We start from the raw sequence: 15,331 nt of genomic DNA, 5'->3' as shown, positions 1-15,331 counted from the left end.
TTATAATGACTGTTAGCTCCAATAGTTCTCTGTTTAGTTGTTGTCTGGCTGACCTGTTCATCAGTGAGAGTAGGGTATTGAAGTCTCCCACTATCAATGTGTGAGGGTCAATGTATGATTTAGGCTTTAATAGTGTTTCTTTTACAACTGTTAAGAATTGTAACATCATCTGTGGATTTTTCCTTTGATGAGTATGAATTGTCCTTTACATCTCTTTTTATTAATTTTGGTTTGAATGACTACACCAGCTTGTTTCTTAGGTACATGTGCTTGAATTTTTTTTCTCTTTACTCTGAGGTAATGTCTATCTTTGATGTTGAGGTGTGTTTCTTGTATGCAGTGGAAGGATGGATCCTGTTTTCACATCCATTCTGTTAGTCTGTGTCTTTTTATTGGGGACTTGAGACCATTGATATTGAGAGAGATCAATGACCAATGATTATTAGTTTCTGTTTCTTTTTTAAGGTGGTGCTGGTGTGTGTGTGTGTGTGTGTGTGTGTGTGTGTGTGTGACTAAGTGTGTGTGTGTGTGTGTGTGTGCATGCATGCTTCCCTTCTTTTGATTTCACTGGTGTGAGATTATTTCTTGCATTCTCATGAGTGTAATTTACATCCTTGGATTGGAGTTTTCCTTCTAGTGCCTTCTTTAGGGTTTGGTTTATGGACAGATATGGTTTAAATTTGACTTTATCATGGAATATCTTGTTTTCTCCATCTATGATGATTGAAAGTTTTGCTGAGTATAGTAATCTGTGTTAGCATCTGTGGTCTCTTCAAGTCTGCAGGATATCTGCCCAGGCCCTTCTAGCTTTTAGAGTCTCCATTGAGAAGTCAGGTATAATTTTAATAGCTCTGCCTTTATATGTTACTTGCTTGTTTCCCTTGCAGCTTTTAATATTCTTTCTTTCTTCTGTATGTTTAGTGTTTTTATTATTATGTGGCAGGGGGACTTCCTTTTCTCATGCAATCTATTTGGTTTTCTGTAAACTTTTTGTCCCTTTATAGGCATGTCTTCTTTACATTAGGAAAACTTTCTTCTATGATTTTGTTGAAAATACTTTCTCAGTTTTTGATTTTGTATTCTTCTCCATTTTATAGTCCTATTATTCTTAAGTTTGGTCTTTTCATAGTGTCCTAGATTTCCTGGATGTTTGGGGTCAGGAATTCTTTAAATTTAACATTTACTTTGACCTATTATCTATTTCCTCTTTTGTATCTTCAACACCAAAGATTCTCTCTTCCATCTCTTGTTTTCTGTTTGTGATGCTTGTGTCTGCAATTCTGCTGGCTTTTTCCATTTCCAGAATCCCCTCAGTTTGTGTTTTTCTTATTGCTTCTATTTCCATTTTCAGATCTTGAACAGTTTTATTCATTTCCTTCAACTGTTTGTTTTTTCTTGGCTTTCTTGACTCTTCTTAAGGTATTTATTCATTTCCTCTTTAAGGACCTCTACCATCTTCATAAAGTTGGTTTTAAGGTTAAAATATTCAGGGCTTTCTGTAGTAGGATAGCTGGGCTCTGATGGTAACATATTGCCTTGGCCACTGTTGACAGTATTCTTAAGCTGTTGTCTAGGCATCTAGGTTTGGGTCTAGGTATCGATTTTTTTAGTTTGTCCTTGTTAGGTGAGTGTTTTGTTCCTCAGTTTCTGTTTCCTCTCTGGTTTTCTGGCAGGTGTAGCCTGTGGTCTAGGAGGGGGTCTCCACCTGAGTTGGGGGCTGGGACTAGGTGAGGAGGGGAAGGGGGATTGCAAGTAGAGTGGGCAGGCACAGAGAGAGTGGGGGAGATCCATATGCAGGTAATCTATCTGGTATGATCTCTGGTCAAGCAGGGGGCCTCTGCCCAATTTGAAGGCTAAGACATGGTGACCTTATTTCATTTTTTTAGGTAGGAGTCTCCTTTAACAGTCTAATATCAGAGGTTGGTTATACAGTTTTTCTGGATGTATCTGTTACCAGGACTCTGAGACATTTATATCATGTCCCTTTAGTGAAAGGGGATAAATTTCTACATTATTGTTATTCAAAGAGGAGGTTAACTGTAACAGACAAAGAAAGCATGGAACCCAGGACAGGGAAGTAGAGAGTTCTCCACCCACAAACACCCCACAAACACATTTAAACTTCTTACCAGGGCAGACTCCTACTGTTGCTTTAGAAGTGACCTGTTCTTTGATAGGAAGGCCTTACAGTATATTCCAGTCAAGTCCCAACAGGTATTTTAAGTACATTTTGATGACTTGATATTCAAGTCCAAATGAGACATTTCGTGTCTTCTTTCTGAAAATAGATGCCTTTGACTTGAGATAGATACAGAGCTGACATCTATAATCTTTGGGCATAGGGACATCAGCACCTGTCACACTAACAGAACATCCAGAAAATTGAACTTCCAAGACTCAGACAAAAAAATCTCACTTCCTACTCCAAACTGTGGCCAACTTTTTTCCACAGTAACAAGATGATTTGGCTTCTATGGCATTGATGTCCATTGGTATGGTAGTATGCAAACTTATCACCTCATATTCAGTTGTCTTTGGATAACAGATACAGCTTTTACACAGTGGACCATAGGTCTCTGCAATTCTATGGATCCCTTGTCTTTCTGTTTCACTTTTCCCAAGTCAGTCAATCAATTCCTTTTCCCAAGGAATCAGAGAATTCTTTGACTTATACGGGAAGTTCAAACGCAACTTCATGCCTCAGTTCACTCTACAGTATTACTACTGGATTGTTGCCTTAAATGGCTGGTTTAATAAGTCCTGTTTTATCCTCTGAATTCCAGGGTGACCACATTTAAGCTTATGTAATGCCCAAAGCATGCAGCAAAGCACTGTGAATGTTGAGCATCTACACCTGCTGAGGCACCGTGAATACTATGGGCATAGGCTGAAAAACACAGAAATGTAGTAAGTCTTGGCAACTGAGTTTATAACTTGGCCAATGGGCCATATCCCAACCATAGCTGTACCTACAGCAACCCCAGATAAACCCATCTCTGATACGAGTCTCTGTGAACCTCTTGTTACTGTTATCCTGGGCCTCCTGATCATGTATGCATCATCGTACTAGACAACTTCTTCCTCAAACTGAAATAACTCTTTATCTCTTCTAATTCTTCATCTAGACCTTCATTAATAGCTTCATGAACTGTCAATTCAATGCCACAGGGGCTGAGTGGTGAAAACACTTCTCCAGCAGCATGGAAAAACTGCCACAGAGGATCCTGCACTGAGTCAGCACTGAGTCCTCTACCTGTTGCCTAAAAAATATTTTGTTTTCTTAAAGAAGCATTAAAAAGTATATTAGAACAGGCAATTTATTATTTGATAATGATCTAATATAAACCAGTTCCTTTGAGGAAAGAGGACACTTTCCATTCTATTCTCAACTACGTTTTCCCTATTTCCAGCTCATAGATTGAATTATACTTGTGTGTTCAATGTGTCTTCAAACACAGCTATTGCTTCATGAGCTAGTAAAATTATTTTGTGTTCTGGGACAGGTCAGAATATGCAGACCAGGCTCATCCTCACTCACTATGGAACCCTGGCTGACTTGCAACTTGTGGGATGATACTTCTGCCCTTGCATCCTGGGTGCTGAGATTTTAGACATGCGCCACCATGCCAGGCAGCAAAGCTATTTTAACAAGGTTGGTCAGGGAGTAGAAAGGAAAGTCTGATCCCTCAATATGCAATATTAGCCTTAAAATCCCTTCAATTAAAATTTATAATAAAGAAAAAACAGAATTATCTAGATCTAGAACAATACACATCAGACATGACCTGACAGAGCTTGGGTTGAGGTTTAAGCTTTATCAAAACCCTTCCCCTGACACATTTAGATTTGTGCATATTGTTGAATATAAATTTAATCTCAAAAGTAAACACAGGGATGGGTAAACCACATGGGAAATCTCAGTGTCACATAGATGAATGTAGTTATGCTAAGTACCAATGTTGCAAATTATCAAAGTGCATTAAAGAAGATGGATAGTTTAATGAAAAGAAAAGGGAATCACAAGTGTTGCTAAACATTGGTAAAGTTTAGGAGATACTGAATATTCACTGGGAAGTGAGTTGACATTTATTCCATTTAACATATTATAATTTACAGTCAAATTTTTCAAGTGTCAGGTAAACTGATCATTTCTATAAATCTGAAGAAGCTTGCTTCATTTTGAAAGATCCTCCTGAGAGATTTACAATATACATTTAAGCAGATTCAACTGTTCAGCATTTGGAGGCTATTTTTTACATAATTATTTTTAAAAAGATATGTTTTTAAATATGCAAAACAAGAGCCTTTCCCTTTCTGTACTTATATATCCCTTTTCTGGGTGGATTAAAACTGAGGTAGGATTTCTTGCCCTCCCAATGACCCTAGTTCCAGAGCGTTAGAATCTAGCTTTGGTGCTGAAACTTGGCATCAACGTCTAAAGCTCAACACCAGCTAATCGCTTTTAGTTTATTTCTAGGCTTCCTGGAGAGCAGTTAGCACATCCATTCTGTGGCTGGGAATGTGATGCCAGGGCCTGTCAGGACACTGCGTCCCTCAGTCCCTCAGGTGACGCAGTTGGACAATCTGTCTTCAGGAGGCAGTGGTGGGCAGTGCCAAAGAGGGAAATTCAGAAATAAAAGAGAAAGAAAAAAAAAATCACTGCTCTGGCATGAGTGGACATCGCTTCACTCTTAGGAAATTCTCTATGGAAGTATGAATTTCTCTGGCCAAAATTGAAATTTCAGTACGGTGGTTTACCACCTTGCTGCATTTCTGTGTGAACACTTTAAGTTAGAATGAAAAGACAATAAACAGATCACTTGGCAGTTAGGCACACATGACAAAGAAGCCGTGGCTTCTGGTCCATCCCCCTCTCTTTGTTTTTCTGGTTTTTCTTTTCCTCTGTGTTTCTTTCTTTTGCATCTTTTTGCTATCTCTCTCCATTGGAACTAACACTAGCAGTAATTCAGAGAGGCCCAACTTTCATGTGCTTCTCTCAAACTCACTTATGCTCTAGTTTCTCACTATTTTCACACTCACTGTGCTCATACTTCCTATGTATTAACATCAGCTATTGTTTGCAATCTTAACACCTATCTCAATGCTTTGGAAAATTTGGAGGTTAAAATATTCTTTAATAAGAGATATTTACTAAAGATTGGATGCTGGTTCTGAATTGTTTAGTAAATAAAAATTTATCAGACATAGATACCCCTTCCCAAGAATTTAATCACATAATTAACCCAGGTAAAGGCAAAATCTAGAAGGAAGATCATGGAAAGGGGATTTGACTGGTTTATTCATCCACAGAATCTCACATCAACATACTGAATCAATCTTGGAGCCTCTGCTCCAAGAAGACACTTCTCAAGTTAGCAGACAATCATTTGGAGTCCCTTAAAGATCTTTTAAAGGGTTGGAAAACTGCTTAAGAAAGATTCCTGTGTAAGAAATATGTTAACTCATCCTTAAAATGCCTCTCCCTCTAAGATGGACTTGTCTTAGATTCTTTGTGGACTGTATGGATATTACTTGCTTAATTTCGTTTTTACTTTCAATTTTCTGAAAAGTCTCTAAAAAAATATGGTCAATGTATAAAATTCCATCTTGAAATTTGACCAGGTCACATCACGCAAGTTTACAAGGCATGTACCCCTGTTTACAAAAAGCAAAGGAAACAAAGTGAACCCAAAATGTGTCATGGAAGCAGAGTATTGATTTCAAAAGACAAAAGACCCCCAATAGGATGGAACAGAAATGTGTTCAGCGCCTGCGCTACCACATTCAGTGTCTTGAGATGAGAGCGGAGAGGTCACCATCACAGAAGTCTGCTTTGGGTACACAGCCTATGACAGGTGAAATGCTGTCATTGTGGAAGAGAATGTCAACACTGACTTTAAGTGAACTGTTTTTATTTAACATTCATTTGAATTTTCTAAAACTACATCTGAAAGAAATCTCAAGTTAATGTGACTGACATTTGCTCACTTGTGAAGTTTGCAGAAGATCAGAAAAAAATAAAAATAAAAAACCTCCTTCTGCTGTTTGGTCTCAAAGCTACAGGTACTTATGTGCATGGTGATGAAACTACTGTCTGCTTTGGCGCAGGACCTGACGAGGCAGTTCCTCGCCTGGAAGAGCCGAGGCACAGCGGGCTTCATGTGCTGTGGTTTGACTGTGCAATGCCTCCCTCCAGCTCATGGCTCCAGAAGCGTGGTGGCAGCTGGCGGCTGGAGGGAAGTGTGGAAGCTGTGGGACAGATGACCTACCTGGCAAGTACAGGCTGTGAGGGGAAGACTTTGAGGGTCATACCCTGTCTCCACTTCTGGACCAAGCTCTCTACCTCCTGCTCAACCAGAGGGGCACAAGCCACGCTTCATGCTTCTGCAGCCATGCTTTCCCCTCAACTGTTGGACTGTACACCCTTAAATGAGACATGATGAGCCCCTCCAAGTTGCTTCAGTCAGTTATGTGGGAGCAGTGTTGACAAAAGGAATACCAAGGGCACTAGGCTTTTATACAACCGGGATGTGGGCGTGTGATGGGTGTGAGGTACCACAGGTCGGCTCATACACTTCTCATATAAAAAACTGATGGTTCAGTCTGCTGCTGGAAACTAGTTCAGGTGGTTCCTATGCATCTTCGGCACATGACCTTGGTGGTATTTTTAGTCTTATTTCTTCATATTCTATACTGTAAAATGCTCTATGCTCATCTTTCTGCTCCAGCTCTGAAATTATCCATTTTATTAACCAGTTTGGACTTCATATATATATGTATAAAGATCATGTAGACCAGATAGCTTAACCAAACATTTGTTCCTCAGGTTCTGCAGACTGGGGTTTCAGAAAATCACCAAGTCACATGGGTAAGAAACACAAGAGGAGTGAAGGAGCAAAAGAGCTACAAAATAGTAATAAAGAAATAATAAAATGGATTAGAGAGGGGTGGTGTAAGTAAGCCCTCAGGTATCTGTAATAATTTCGAATGCAAATGGATAACTGTTCAACAAAAAGAAAAAATTAAAAACAAATTTAACTCTGCTGCCTACAAGACCTATCTGTGCTTATGATACGCATATGCCAACAGTAAGGGATGGGAGCAAATATTTGATGAAAATAGCAACCAGATGAGATCAGAGGTGACCTCTTCATATAAAGTGAACATTAGGTGAACATTGTAAGAAGATAGATTGTCCTTATTTAATGATAAAGGGCACATTCTTCAGTGAGATATATGAATAATAAATGGAACAAATCATAATTATATGGCAAATACTGGAGCAACTAAACATATAAAGCAAGATTGGTGGACATAAAACAAGAAGTGAGAGGCAATATGGTAACAGTGTGGGACTTCAACCCCACCTTCAACATGGCTAACCAGCCATAGAGAACACAAACAAGGGAATGCTTCCCTTACAGTGCACTTTAGACCAAATGGTGCTGGTATGGGAATATGGATGTTTCCTTCCATCAGCAAAGGGGCACACATTCTTTCTACTGTACAAAGAATGTTCAAGACAGACCATATATCAATGCACAATAATAAACATATAATAAACTCAAGATTAAAATGGTGCCTCATATTGTTTCTGATTTCAAACAGTAGGAAACTGGAAATCAATAACAGAGTGAATGTTAGGAAATTCACAATTATATGAAATTAAAACAAAAAAAAACCAAACAAATGTTCCTTTACAGTTAACCAGTGAGTTAAAAAAGAAATCAAAGAAAAGAATGAGCCTGAGGACTGGTTCCACTGTACCCCTGAAAAAGAAGGGCTGGGAGCTTGGGCTTGGTGAAATCTTCGGACACCACACCAAAAGCTGAGGCGAGGAGAGAAGTGTAAACATCAGGAAGTGTGTTCTCCGTTAAATGGGAAAGCTTCTTCCCAGAAGGGAAATAACCAGAACAGAAGGCAACCTGGGATCACCTATCTCAGACGCAGTTAATGTCCAAATTTGTCAACTGTTAGGACTCAAGAGCAGAGTAACAAATAATCCAACGGATGACATGAAAATGATGACAGGTACATGAGAAGGTATTCAACCTTCCAAGCCATCTGGAAATGCAGAGTGAAACCACTGTGAGGACTCTGGGAGAGGGGTGCATGCCTGTGATGCCAGATTCAGCAGTTCAAAGGCAGCCTCAGCTATACAGTGGAATGGATGGGTGTCATCCTGGACTACGAGAGACTCTTTCTCAAAAAACAAACACCTCTCTCCCAAATAAACAAAACAGAAGGAGAGAGTACCTCGCATGGAAGAATGGCTATTTGGGAAAGACATAACATCATAAGTGTGAAGGAGTAGAGAAAAAGAAGCCTAGGACCCTGATATAGAGAATCTAGGTTGGTACAGCACTTTTGGAGACACCGTGGCTTTTCTAGCCCCGATGGATACATCTACAATGCAAGCCCTGTACTTAAGGTTCAGAACCATCTTGAAAGAGAGGGAAGAAAGATTGTAAGGGCCAGAGGACCAGGACACCTGCTGTTACACATGACAGGAAAGCAGCACCCAGAAAATCTCAACAATATGGCTACCTATACAAGACCTACCATAACAACACCACTTGACACGCCAGTGTGCTGGAGGAGATCTCACAAAGCACAACCCCTAGATGAGAAACTACAGGCAGTGAATGGCTACTGAGAGAGGTGGGATCAGTTTGCCCCAGCGACAAGCTCCATAACATATTGTCCAATCCCAAGTGACCCATGTACATATGAGAAACACTAAAATAGAGTCAGTAGGTTATATACATATATAATTGACTAGGTTATGAATCTGAGAGGAAGTGGGCAAAACACAGGAGGAGATGGAGGGGGACAGAGAGAGTTATAAATGATGTAAATACAATACTCATGTATGAAATTCTCAGAAAAATTTAAATTAAGTTCAGAGAGAAAGAGAGAAAGAGAGACTGAAAATGGAGCAGCATGTAGCCCCGCAATCCTGCCTCTGAGTTAGCACACAAGCAGAAGTCTCTGAATACAGAGACTGTATTCAGCATTTTTGGAAATGAGTGTGTTATAGCTACACTATACCAAAAAAAAAAAAAGTGCCACTAAAAACAGCTGCACATTCCCACTATAGAAACCATCTTATTTAATCTTACAATATCATGTGACAAACACAATATATACACAATAGAGACTGGAGAGATGGTCCCCTGAAAAGAATGTTCGCCTTGTAAGCACAAGGCCCTGAGTCTGAGCCTCCAAATTAATATATAAAAATGCCAGATGCAGAGCACACCCTTGGAATCCCAGCGCTGGGTAGGCAGAGACAAGCTAGTCCCTGAGGCTCATGCCCTCCCATCTGCCCGCCCACCTGCCTTCCTGCCAAGATGGTCATGGATTCACTCTCTGAAACTGTAAGCCTCCATTAAACACTTTCTTCTATAAGTTGCCTTGGTCATAGTGCTGTGTCACAGCAGTAGAAAGGTCACTAAGACACCATGTATGCAAAATTACAATATTATACATAAGCGTTTTACTCCCCAATAAACCCCATCTTCACCTATACAACACTGTGCCTAGTTCCACTCCTAATAAAACATCTTCATCAAAATAGAGGACAAATGATCACCTCTATCCTGAAATATCTAGACTTAATTGGGATTAATTTTACCTTTCCAGACATATCGTTAGAATCAAACCTTTGTACATGTTTGCATGCGAATGAAGAAAGTATTTACTCAATATCATGATCTTAGTAAATAATCTATGCTAAGTTACTGCATCTGTCTAAAATGCTCTCCCAGTCATAAAATCTTGGAACATCACTGCCCGTTCTTTAAAAGTCACATTAGATGTCACTACTGCCCAGAAAAAGGCCCCCTAGGTGTATGGTACAAGACACAGAAATGCCCAGTTAAGTTCCCTGTGTAGTGTCCATCATCTTATTTATCCCTCTGTTGTTTTATTTATGTCTGCTTGTGTCATTACTAGAATGTGATCACCTTGAAGACAGCACACAATATTCTCTACTATCAGCACGTCTTCAGTGTCTGGCTCGGGCACGCAACAGTGACATCTCAGTGACTGGGAACTGAGGGGGCAATAGAGATGACACATAAGGTGAAGGTGACGGGGACAGAATGTGTGGTGCCCACATGCCTACTTCTGACTTCAGCTGCCAAATGTTCACCTGTACGATAGCTGAGGCTTCTCTGCGGCTAAAACTAGTAAAGCTCGTCTTCCTCCAGAGTTCAAAAGACCCCCAGCAACTAACGACCACTGGACTGCCAGGTCCAGATGGGTCAGGAAACTGAGTTCTCTCACAGCCATTTCAGTGTCTGAACTATGTTAATCTACTAAATTTAGAAGGACAGCCACTGAGCATGCCTGTACCACCTGACCTTCCTGAATAAACAGTTATTTCTAAAGAGTCCTTGGCCCAATGGAGAATGGAGAGTGGTTGAGCCGCTGGGACCCTCTGCCCTCAAATCCAATCTGGTCCTGACTTTCAAACTCTCAACACACTAGTTGGCCGCAAATATTAAGTACAAGCAGCAACATATTGAATGGAAAGTATCATCACGGATATCCCCTCCCCGCCCCCCGTGGACACCCACACCCATCCCCACTCAAATACATTTATAAACATTATAAGAATCACTTATTTCAGCCAGGCAGTGGTAGTGCACACCTTTGATCCCGGCACTCGGGAGGCAGAGGCAGGCAGATTTCTGTGAGTTCGAAGCCATCCTGGTCTACAAAGAGAGCTCCAGGACAGCCAGGACTACACAGAGAAACCCTGTCTCAATCAATGAAGAGCTACTCATTTCTTAAACCACCCTTAGCAATTGTGATAAAATTCTTTCACAGATTTCTCTTCCCTTTTATCCCTCACAAATGGAATAGATTAGAAGTGGACATTTCAGAACCAGTAAGAGAGAGAACTGCTGTGGGATGGTCTGTATTTCAAATGTGTTGCTAATTAGTCAATAAATAAAACACTGATTGGCCATTGGCTAGGCAGGAAGTGTAGGCAGGACAAGGAGGAGAATAAAGCTGGGAAGTGGAAGGCTGAGTCAGAGAGACACTGCCAGCCGCCACCATGACAAACAGCATATGAAGATGCCGGTAAGCCACGAGCCACGTGGCAAGGTATAGATTAATGGAAATGGATTAATTTAAGCTGTAAGAACAGTTAGCAAGAAGCCTGCCATGGCCATACAGTTTGTAACCAATATAAGTCTCTGTGTTTACTTGGTTGGGTCTGAGTGGCTGTGGGACTGGCAGGTGAGAGAGATTTGTCCTGACTGTGGGCCAGGCAGGAAAACTCTAGCTACAGAGAACAGTTCATGGTATAACCCATGCAGCTGCCTTTTGTTTAACTGCAAAATTAATGTGATAGCAATCTGGCAGGCTGTGTAACCAGTTTTTACAGAAAACCCTGAACTTTGGAAGGTCTGTCAGAAACAAACCCAGAATGTATGTGCTGAAGTTAATTCTAGCTGCTGAAGTACTCTCCGAGAGCTTCAGTGTCCCGATGAAATTAGTAAATATTCATTGGATTACCATACTTTCATCCTAGGTATCAGAGGTAAACCAAATATACAAGCGTATTCGGCCAGAAAAAGACAGTGCATAGTCACCAAGAGGTGAAGATGTAACAGGTCCTAATCTAGACGTCAGTCACATAAAAAGATGAATGCTATTTTCACTCTCACAATGGATGCTGAAAGGCCATGCACCTAAGTGAAGAGTGGCAGTCACCAGTGATGAAGAAAGGGGGGGGGGGCGTGCAGATGGATGGACTTAGTTCATGCATAATATGTGCATGTATTGAAATATCATACCAAACTCCAAAGATGGATCTAATTAATACATGCCTGTCAAAAAATAAAACCATAAGGAAGTTACTCTAGATGCACAGTATCTTTGACCTTCAAAGAGTCCCCAGTGGACTGGGGTCAAATACACACACAATTTATCTGTGATGAATTACCCTGGCATTGACTTTGGTAGCAATTATACATTATATGTCAAAGCAAACTTTGCAGAGAGGGTTTTGTTATTTTGTTTTGTTTTCAATGTCAATATGGCTGTTCTTTGTTGTCATCTTGATGACATCTGGCACTAAGTAAAATCCAGATGTGGAGGGTACACCTGTGAGGGATTTTTGTTTAATTTGAAGTAGGAAGATCCACTGCTAGTCCAGATCTTTAAGGTAGAAAGATAGGGCTTTAATCAAGATCTTTTGAGCTGGGAAAAGACACATCTTTAATCCAGATCTTGACAGGGAAGACACACCTTTAATCTTGGCCTGTGAATCGATTTGAGCCAGTTTACTGACCCAGAACACTATGAATGAAGGTTCCCCTGAGAACGGACCTGGATAAAACATATGGCTTAGTGAGGGTTTCGTTGCTGTGAGACGACACCATGACCACAGCAACTCTTATAAGGAAAAGATTTGCAGCTGGCTTACAGGTTAGGAGATTCAGTCCATTATCATCATGGCAGGAAGCGTAGTAGCACGCAGGCAGACATGGCTCTGGAGAAAGAGCTGAGAGTTCTACATCAAAACTGGCAGACTGCAGGAAGAGACACTGGGCCTGGCTTGAGCATTTGGAACCTCAAAGCCCACCCCCAGTGACACACTTCCTCCAACAAGGCCACACCTCCTAGTAGTGTCACTCCCTGGTGACCAAGCATTCAAACACATGGGTCTAGGGGGCCATTCCTAGTCAAACCACCACACACCTGAAACTTTTACTGTTTGGATTTCTCTAGTGCTTCCACAGAAAGGCTTACAGCCTTTTACAAGGGTCACTGTACACCAGGGGAAAAGGAAACAATCAGATTTTCCCGAGTCCCTTAGATATCGGTTCTGAATTCATGCTGATTCTAGGAGATTCCAAGAAACATTGTCACCCTCCAGTTAAAATAAGGGCTTACTGTCAGGTGACTAGCGGCATTTTGGCTGATGTCCAACTCACAGTAGATGCAGTCAGTCCCCAAACTCATCCTGTGTTTATTTCCGCAGTCCCAGAATGCATAATTGGGTAGGTATACTTAGAAGTTGGCAGGATTCTCACGTTAGTTCCCTGACCTGTAGAGTGAGGGCTATTATGATTGGAAAGGCTAAATGAGAGCCTTTAGAGTCACCGCTGCCAATGAAAACAGTGAATCAAGCACACTTATCACATCCCTGGAGGAACTGCAGAAATTAGTGCTATCATCAAGAACTTGAAAGATGCAGGGATGGTGGTTCCCGCCACATTTTCCTTTAACTCTCCTGTCTGGCCAGCGCAGAAGACAGGTGGATCATGGAGAAGGGCAGTGGACTATCGAAAATTCAGTGAGGTGGTGACTCTGTTTGCAGCTGCTGTACCAGATGTGGTGTCCTTACTTGAACAAGCCAGTCAGCAGCACCGCTCCATGGCCTCTGCCTCAGCTCCTGCCTCCTGGTTCCTGCCCTGTTTGCCCTGACCTGCTTCCTTCAATGATGGACTACAATGTGGATGTGTAAGCCAAATAAGCCCTTTCCTCCCCAAGTTGCTTCTGTCATAGTGTTTCATCACAGAGATAGTAACACTAAGACGGTACACTTTGTACACCCTCCATTCCCCATCTCCCACCAAAAAAAAAAAAATATTTCTTGGCATGTTTTCTGAGTCTGACTTTTATAAACTACATCAGTTATAATAGAGGGAGAATAATTCTCTTAAGTAAAAATACCACACTTTTCTATTTTCCCCCTAATAAGCCCTTTCCTCCCCCTTCTTTTCCCTTCCCTTCCCCTCCCTCCTCTTCCCCTCCATCTCCTCCTTTCCCTCACCTTTCTTCTTTCCATGTGTCCCAGACTCATCTCCAACCTCCACTCTGTAGGCCAAGCTCTTTCATCCACCTGTTAAATATTAATATCAGGCATACCATATTCATCATACCAAGCTGAAATACTTTTCTGAACTAGGAAAGACTTTAAAAACAATATGATGAGACAAGAGATTAATAAAAGATCTGATATGGAGAAATTAGAGAAAAAGTAATGTCATATTTGGCCTAGAATGGAGAAACCATAAACATATGGGGAAAAGCCTGTCTTTATTGCTTTTCATTGTAGATAAGGGTCTCATGTAGTCCAGGCTGGCCTTGAATTCAGCATGTAGCAAAAGATGAACTCCACCTCCCAAGTACTGGAATTAGAGGCCTGTGTAACTACACCTAGGGCTTCATGAATGCTGGGCAAGCACGTTACCAAGTGAGCCTCAGCCATCACTCCTGTCAACTTTACTTCAGAATACACTAGTCCCCCGTCTTCCGGTAGCAAAGAATTAAATAATTGTTTCACTGTTTTTAGCTATGAAGGCAAGAACTTTTAGGCTACAATTGTTTTAGTATAAAGAACTAGAAAACCTCTTTGTTTAAAACATGAAAAATACTAACAGGTTAGATGGCTTTTTCCCTTCAACAGTTATATCTGTTTTATTTCGTTTTCACTCACATGTGAGCTGTGTGAGTGTTAAAACTGCTCTAACACAAATACTGCTCGGCTTTACACAATAGCATAGTTCTTTTCTTTGAAAGGAGCAAAGCCTAGAGTCCAGGAACCATTCCCTGCTGTGTGCTGTTCCTACAGTTTCATTTGCTCCAGGTCGACTGCCAGGGTGAGACTCTACACAGACTATCCTGCCAAGCTCCAAAGCACAGTAGACCTTCTGTAAGATTCTTGGAAACCAAAGGCACCAGGAGCTCAGGGTGTCCAGCGTTTGTACATTGTAGCCAGGCCCTGAAATTCTCCTGTCTCCAGAAAAGGCTAAGTAACCACCAGCTGAATAAACCGTTTTAAGCCAACAATGAAACTTCACCCAGTTCTATGAAGATACAGTGGGAGTCTCCAGAGTGGGCATGGAGTATACACTCATACAGGAATCAGAAGACCCAGGTAGGGGTCATGAATATTTTGACAAACACATAGGCTAAATTGAGAAACCACAAACTGGAGTTTCAGTTAAAAGAATAAAATAAAAACATGCTTGAGGGGTTGAGAAGACAGTTCAGTCAGCAGGATCCTTGACACATGAGAACCTGAGTCTAATCACTAAAGTCTAAAGAATCAGAAGCTCCACAAAAACAAACAGAAAACTTGCCACACAGGCACACACTTGTCACCCCAGAGCTTGGGAGGTAAGGACTAGAATACACCTGGAGCTCATATAGCAGAATTAGCAAGCCCCAGGTCAATGAGAGACCGTATATTTAAAAAAAAAAAAAAAAAAAAAAAACTAAGGAGAGGGTATCTCTAGAGGATTGGCACCTGAGAGTAGAACATACAACTACATGTACACACACACACACACACACACACACA

The 15,331-nt window shown here is 41.0% G+C and overlaps 1 pseudogene; it reads right to left on the bottom strand.

The window, feature by feature from the left end:
• Positions 1–2,184: 2,184 nt before the first annotated feature.
• Positions 2,185–2,994, bottom strand: LOC131911077 (pyruvate dehydrogenase E1 component subunit beta, mitochondrial-like; annotated as a pseudogene).
• Positions 2,995–15,331: the final 12,337 nt, after the last annotated feature.

The sequence above is a fragment of the Peromyscus eremicus genome, chromosome 5 (assembly GCF_949786415.1).
Source record: "Peromyscus eremicus chromosome 5, PerEre_H2_v1, whole genome shotgun sequence".
NCBI lineage: Eukaryota > Metazoa > Chordata > Mammalia > Rodentia > Cricetidae > Peromyscus > Peromyscus eremicus.
Note: the sequence above shows the minus strand (reverse complement) of the source record. Positions and strands in the feature narration are given on the sequence as shown.